The 6,416-nt window shown below is 41.4% G+C and overlaps 1 protein-coding gene and 1 pseudogene across 7 annotated transcripts in view; one reads left to right on the top strand and one right to left on the bottom strand.

Moving 5' to 3' along the window:
* N4BP2 (NEDD4 binding protein 2) overlaps positions 1-6,416 on the bottom strand; it is a 91,554-nt gene that overhangs the window by 84,460 nt on the left and 678 nt on the right. For all 7 annotated transcript variants that reach the window (XM_025040211.1, XM_025040206.1, XM_025040205.1 and 4 more), the window contains exon 2: positions 6,100-6,295. The gene's annotated coding sequence lies outside the window, so the exon portion shown is untranslated. The remainder of the gene's footprint in view (positions 1-6,099; positions 6,296-6,416) is intronic.
* Positions 3,248-4,124, top strand: LOC102881156 (annotated as a pseudogene).

Raw genomic sequence — 6,416 nt, 5'->3', positions numbered from 1 at the left:
ATATCTGGAAGGCATGAGTAACCAACCATTGAGGAATCAAAGAGGGCTTCCCCACAGAAGTATAACCTAAACTGAGACCTGAAGAAGAAGTATGAGTTAACAGAACCAAAAGGAGGGTAACAAGAAACACATTTCAGATATAGTGAAGCTTCTGTACTGAGGCCTAGATTTAACTTGGCATCTTAAGGAAGAAATGCAAGTAATTGAATATGACTAGTGCACTGAGGTGAAGGGAAAGTGACAAAGGATGAAGCTGAAGAGGTAAATAGAAGCCATTCCATGAAAATCCTGAAAGCCAAGTAAAGTTCAGACATTTCCTGAAGGCAACTGAAAGCCACAAAAAAAGGTTTTTGGCAGGGGAGTTACATGCTCAAATGTGTTACTCTGGCTACAATGGGAAAAATGGATGTCCAATCCAAGACTGGAAGGAGGATAAATGCTTAGGAGGCTACTGCAGCCATTCAGGTGAGAGATGATGCTAACCGTGGAGTAGAATGGTTGTCTTGGGGATGAAGAAAAGGCAGAGATTCCAGAGATGTGAAGGAGAAAAAATCCAACAGGGCTCAATGATCAATCAGAATGTGAAAGGAAATGTTTCTGCTAAGTTATTAGCAGTGTCTACTATTCACCGAATTCTTACCACACGTGCAGTATCTCATTTAATCTTCCCACAGAAAGATGACAGAAAACAGGTAGTTTGTTTCAGATTTTTAGTTTAAGGATGGGAGAGGGAAAGTTGATAACTAGTTTCAGATATGCTGAGTTTGAGGTGTGTGTGGGAGCATACAAATGGACATGTCATGAACATAAATGATATATGTCCACCTATAGGAAATGGCTTTTGGTTGGAGATTAGAGAATTAACAGCCTATAGACAAAAATATATTTAAAAGTAGAATCTCCTTTATTCACATCAATATTTATTTAATACCTACATACCTAGTGTTGGGACCAGTGTAGAGCAAAGGGAAAAAAATGAGTTAAGATTCAGTGAAGCTCAGTTACTAGAGGGAGGAGGTAGCTCAATATAGTCTAAGGGTTCATAAAGAGCCACCTCAAAATGTGCTCATGCAGTATTGTGAATTATTTTGAGCTAAAGGCAACTGAGACACTGCAGGCTCAAGAGAAACTTCTGTCCCCCATCCTTTAACTACTAAGAATTTGAAGTAGGGGACTTGCCCATGATAAGAGGTTATCAAAAATAACCTCTTCTGACCTATCTATATGGCAGGGCAAACTACTAATTACTGAACGTTTGTTCTTATCATCTTGCAATAATACTCTGAAACTCCAAGGTGCCTTCTCTCATCCTTAACTCAGAATGTCATATATACCTCATTTTCTCTTTTTATCTTTGAACCTCTCATGTATGTGGAGTTCCCCTGCTCATGAAATTAAATTTTATTTTCTCTTGTCAATCTCTCTCGTGTCTATTCGATCATTCAAGCAGCCAAAAGAACCACAGGAAGAAATGGGGAATTCTTCCCTTTCTCACAATAAAGTGCATAATGGAAATACATCAAAGGTTTAGAAATAATACAAAGAGTGATATTTCTGCTAGGGAAAGGAAGACTAATAAATATCACCTAAATCTTGAAATAGATTAGCAGACAGTTAGGGGGAGGAAAACAGGGAGAACAGTGAAAATACTCCAGACAAAAGAAACAATAAATTCAAGGGCAGATGCCCTGCTTCAGACAGAAAATTTAAATATTATTCATGTCAGTCTCGCAAACTAATTCTTAAATTAATGAAGAAAGAACATATATAATTGTTAAACAAACAAACAAAAAAAAAAAACCGGGAAATTCAACCTACTTTTTGAGCGTCTTATGAAAGTAACAGTAAAATTAAGTGGTACCGCTAAAAAAGCCAATAAAAGATGGAAGATTATGAAATGTCAAGAGTCCAAAAAGAGTGCCAACTATATCTCAATATTTGTATGTAACAAGCTAGGCTTTCTTAAAACAAGAAAGTAAGAGAATTTATTAATAGTGTTAAAATGAAAACATTTGTAAAACAGTTAAGGTGGCATCACACTTTATACTAAAATAAATTCTGATTACAGTTAGTTTTTAAAATATTAGAAAAAACTGATTATCACATCTATAGAACAATGAAATTTCTTAATTTGGATATATGAAGCAATGATAAAGGAAAAGAATGATAGATTCACATATGAACATTTTAAACTTCTGACAATTAAAAGTAACCAAAAACTGAAACAGCAAACTAGAGAAAAATACTTTCAAGAAGAAACCATAACCATATGTTTAGGTCTTGCGCAAAGCTTTAAGAAAAAGTTAGATCCAACAGATAATCAAAGGATATGAACAGACAATCCAAATTTAGAAAAATAGTGCCCACCATCAGTCTAGTAAAGTTTAGTGAAATTCGCATACCCAGAGCTAGTGCTCAGGCAAGTGCCACGTGTTTGTTCTTTGATCCAGTAATACCACTAACAGTCACAAAAACTTACCTAGCTTAGCCAGTTTATTCCTCATGGAAATTAATAAAATGCTCTTTTAATTTCTGAAGTTATGTGACTCTGAATAGCACAAATTGATTAACCTCAATCTAGAAATCCAGAAATCTAATCAATGCTGAGGTTCTCCCAACAGCCTGCCAACCTTCCATCTAGGCATACATTAAAGACTTTAGTACAGTGGCTAGGAAGGTACTTAAAAGTAAATTCAATAAATTAAAATTCAGAGTAATGTTAAAATCTGTATATGACTTTATATAAGGAAAATGAAATACTAAGCAGGTGACAAAGCAATACAGTAGTCCCCCCTTATTCTGAAGGGAATACATTCCAAAACCCCCAATGGATGCCTGACACTGCAAATAGTACCAAACCCTATATATAGCATGTACTTTTCCTATATGTACATACCTATGACAAAGTTTAATTTATAAATTAAGCTCAGATTAATAATACAGAATTATAACAATATACTGTGATAAAAGATACGTGAATATCTTATTGTACTCATTTTTCTTGTGATGTGAGATGATACAATGCCTACATGATGAGATGAAGTGAGGTATTCAGAAAGGTATGCAATTTAAAACTTATAAATTGTTTATTTCTAGAATTATCCATTTAATATTTTTGGACCATAGTTGACCACGGGTAACTGAAACCAGAGAAACTGCAGCTTCAGATAAGGGGGACTACTGTACAGATATATAAAAGGTAGACATTTTATTACTATGAGAATGGGGGCGATAAGGATGTTAATGACATCTGGCTTACTGCCTCACATGGCAAATTTTTTTTCTTTTTTTTCGGTTTTTGGCTGGCAGGAGGCCAAGGTGCAACTTTCTTCGGTCGTCCGGAATCCAAGTTCATCCAACATTAGCTGCCTCCACCACACCACTGAAGTTTGACCCCACCTGAGGTACACCAGTGGGGGAGTCAGCCTACATCTGCCCTGCCCCCAAGATCAGCCCCCTGGTCCTGTCTCCAAAAAACGATGGTGATGACATTGCCAGAGCAACTGGTGATCAGAAGGTTCTGAGGATTACAGTGAAACCAACCATTCAAAACAGACAGGCCCAGATTGAGGTAGTACCTTCTGCCCCTGCCTTGATCATCAAAGCCCTCAAAGAACTGCCGAAAGATAGAAAGAAACAAAAAACATTAAGCACAGTGGAAATATCAGTTTTGATGAGACTGTCAACACTGCCAAACAGATGCAGCACCGATCTTTAGCAAGAGAACTCTCTGGAACCATTAAAGAGATCTTAGAGACTGCCCAGTCTATGGGCTACAATGTCGACAGCTGCCACCCTTATGACATCATACATGACATCGATAGTAATGCAGTGGAATGCCCAGCTAGTTAAGAACTACCAAGGAAAATATTTCAATTAAAGATCAAATAATGGGTGGCTACATAGTGTAGTGGTTAGCACATCTGCTTTTACACGCAGAAGGTCCTGGGTTCACACCCCAGGTGGAGCCACGTGGTCCAGGTGCGCCAGGCCCCGGGTGCACACTGCAAGGGTGTAGAAGGAGATGCCCCGCCTTCAGAGATCCAGCTCTTCAGGAGAAACCGCAACATCCATAGGTCAGGGGTGGAAGTGGGGGATGGAGATTAAAGGGAGGAAGATCAAATAACTACAAAATAAAAGTAAAAAGTTCAATCTCTTTAATTCCTAACATAAACTACTTCTAAAGGCATTTAACAATGATCTGTTAAGATTCGATGCTTGAGCTCACAAAGATTCTTCCCAAGACACTAAGTTTGCAGATAAAAAGCTGAAAGAAAGGAAAGCAAAGATGGTAACTATTTTTAAAAATTCACATTAACTATTAAATGGTTACTGCTTTGCTTATCAAAAGACATGCAAAACCATAATAATCATGAAAACAGGTTTTAAAACAAGAAAAATCCTGTTAAAAAATGCACCTACACTAAAAAAATATTTAGCCTCTATTATGTACAAGATACTATACCCACTTTAATAAAAAAAAAAATTATCATAAATCCACTTTTTCTACAAAGTCCAGTACTCTCATCCTGTTTACTTTTTTCCTCAAAACAACTAAAGTCAACAGGTACACAAATTGACATTCACAAATACTATATGCTGATTCGTACTGGAGTTTGTTTTATGCCTTAGTCTTTTTTCATGAACTAAAGTGCAGCCTCCTTGTAGGAAAGCAGCCATTACTTTCCTATTCTTCACACCATCTCCACCATTGCAGCCCCCCATCCTAGCACAACCACTTAAATAATAAAGGCTCTGGCATAAGAACTAAAAATTGATTTAATTTCTGATCAAAAAAGGAAATTAAACAAAGCTGATTATCAAAACACAAAACACATGATGTTTACATTTCAAGCATGTAAGGATTCTTTCACTGAAAACTGAAGGATAGGAGTTAAAACGAGTTACAAAAGAGAACTTGGTGTTTGAGAGAAAAACAATGAAATAAAAACGAGAACGAAAAGACTGATGCTGGGATGAAAAAATAACATTAAAAAAAAAAGTGGGGGAAGAGAGCAGTTGCAAATCAATGTTCTGTGAGAGACCAGGTTGATGTCTAGGATTGTCTTCTCTGAACTCAACCAACCTCCACCTTCTCTGAGTTAACCAGTCTCCAGGCCAGACTCGCTTCTTGATTGGCTTAAAGATGTGGAGTAGGAAAACCAGCCAATCCTGCCTTTAAGTCAGAATTGTGCTATGGAGACATTACAACCGCTGCATGGAGAGAATATGAACAAATCTATCGGTGCCACGAATATCAAATCCCAGTTTTAAAGACTGTTGCCGAAAAGAAAATTCTTTAAAGACAACACTGACCTAGACCTGGCATCTACACTTTTTAAAAAATTACTCTTTCGGGGGTGGGGCGGGGGACTGTTTTAATCAAAAAAAGCATAAGGAATAAACTGCTTCCGCTCAGATGACTCACTCCATGGAAAATGGATTTCCAAAAGGACATTTTGGAGAGGGTCCAGATGACAGCTGGGTTCAAGAAGGGTTCCAGCGAGGGCCTAAGTTGCGATGGGGGAGGAAGATGGGGATCAGGGTCGAAGAGGCGCAAATGTCTCCCCGCAATATCCAAAATCAGAACGTGTCTGGAATAAGCGGCTGTTCGGATTTGAAGGAGTAAATAAACGGCTTTGCTAGGAGTACGTGCTCGGAAGGGTGGGCCAAAGTTCCAAAAAGACTCTGCCAGGGAAAAACCGAAGACGCTCGGACCCGCGCGAGGTCAAGCCCCAGCCGGAACCCATCGGGAAAAAAAGCCCCAAGGGGCAAGAGGGGTGTGTCTGGGACCCGGAAGCCCGCCAGGCACTGGGAGGCCGAGGAAGCGGCTGCGGCCCCCGCCCGGCCTCGGGCTGCGCGCCAGGGCCCTCCTCTCGCCGACGCCTCACTTCCCCTCCGTCCAGGCGGCACGGGCCGGGCTGGAGGCCGGCGCCGGGCCCGCCGGGCCCCTTAGCCCCCGTTTGGGATTTTCGATTTCAGTGGCAGCGCAGCCCGCCACTGCATAGGCTTCGGGTTTCGGCTCCGCGCCCTGGGATCCCTTCCCTCCAAGACCCTCACCCCGAACCCGCCGTCCTGCTTCCCACTCGCCGCCTTTACCTGCTCTTGGCGTCGACACCGGGGCTGTGGCGTCCAGTGAGCAACTCCGAGCCGCGGGTCGGTCTGCAACCCTTTCCCGCCGCCACTGCGCTCTCTCGAGCGGCGCTCGGCCCCTCGAACACCAGCGGTCGCGGGATTGGGGGGGGGAGTCGCGCGACGAGCGCCCAGCGAGGAGACACTGCCGCTCTCAGTCCAGCTGTAGAAAAGCAGCTTCTCAGCTGACGACCGCGAGAGGGCGGGCGGGTGGGCGGCCGAATGGGGAGGGGTCTCGCGGAGTAAGGAATGGCTGCCACGTCGCCCAGGTGGATCACCGCCCT

The sequence above is a fragment of the Pteropus alecto genome, unplaced genomic scaffold, assembly GCF_000325575.1.
Source record: "Pteropus alecto unplaced genomic scaffold, ASM32557v1 scaffold57, whole genome shotgun sequence".
NCBI classification, from domain to species: domain Eukaryota; kingdom Metazoa; phylum Chordata; class Mammalia; order Chiroptera; family Pteropodidae; genus Pteropus; species Pteropus alecto.
Note: the sequence above shows the minus strand (reverse complement) of the source record. Positions and strands in the feature narration are given on the sequence as shown.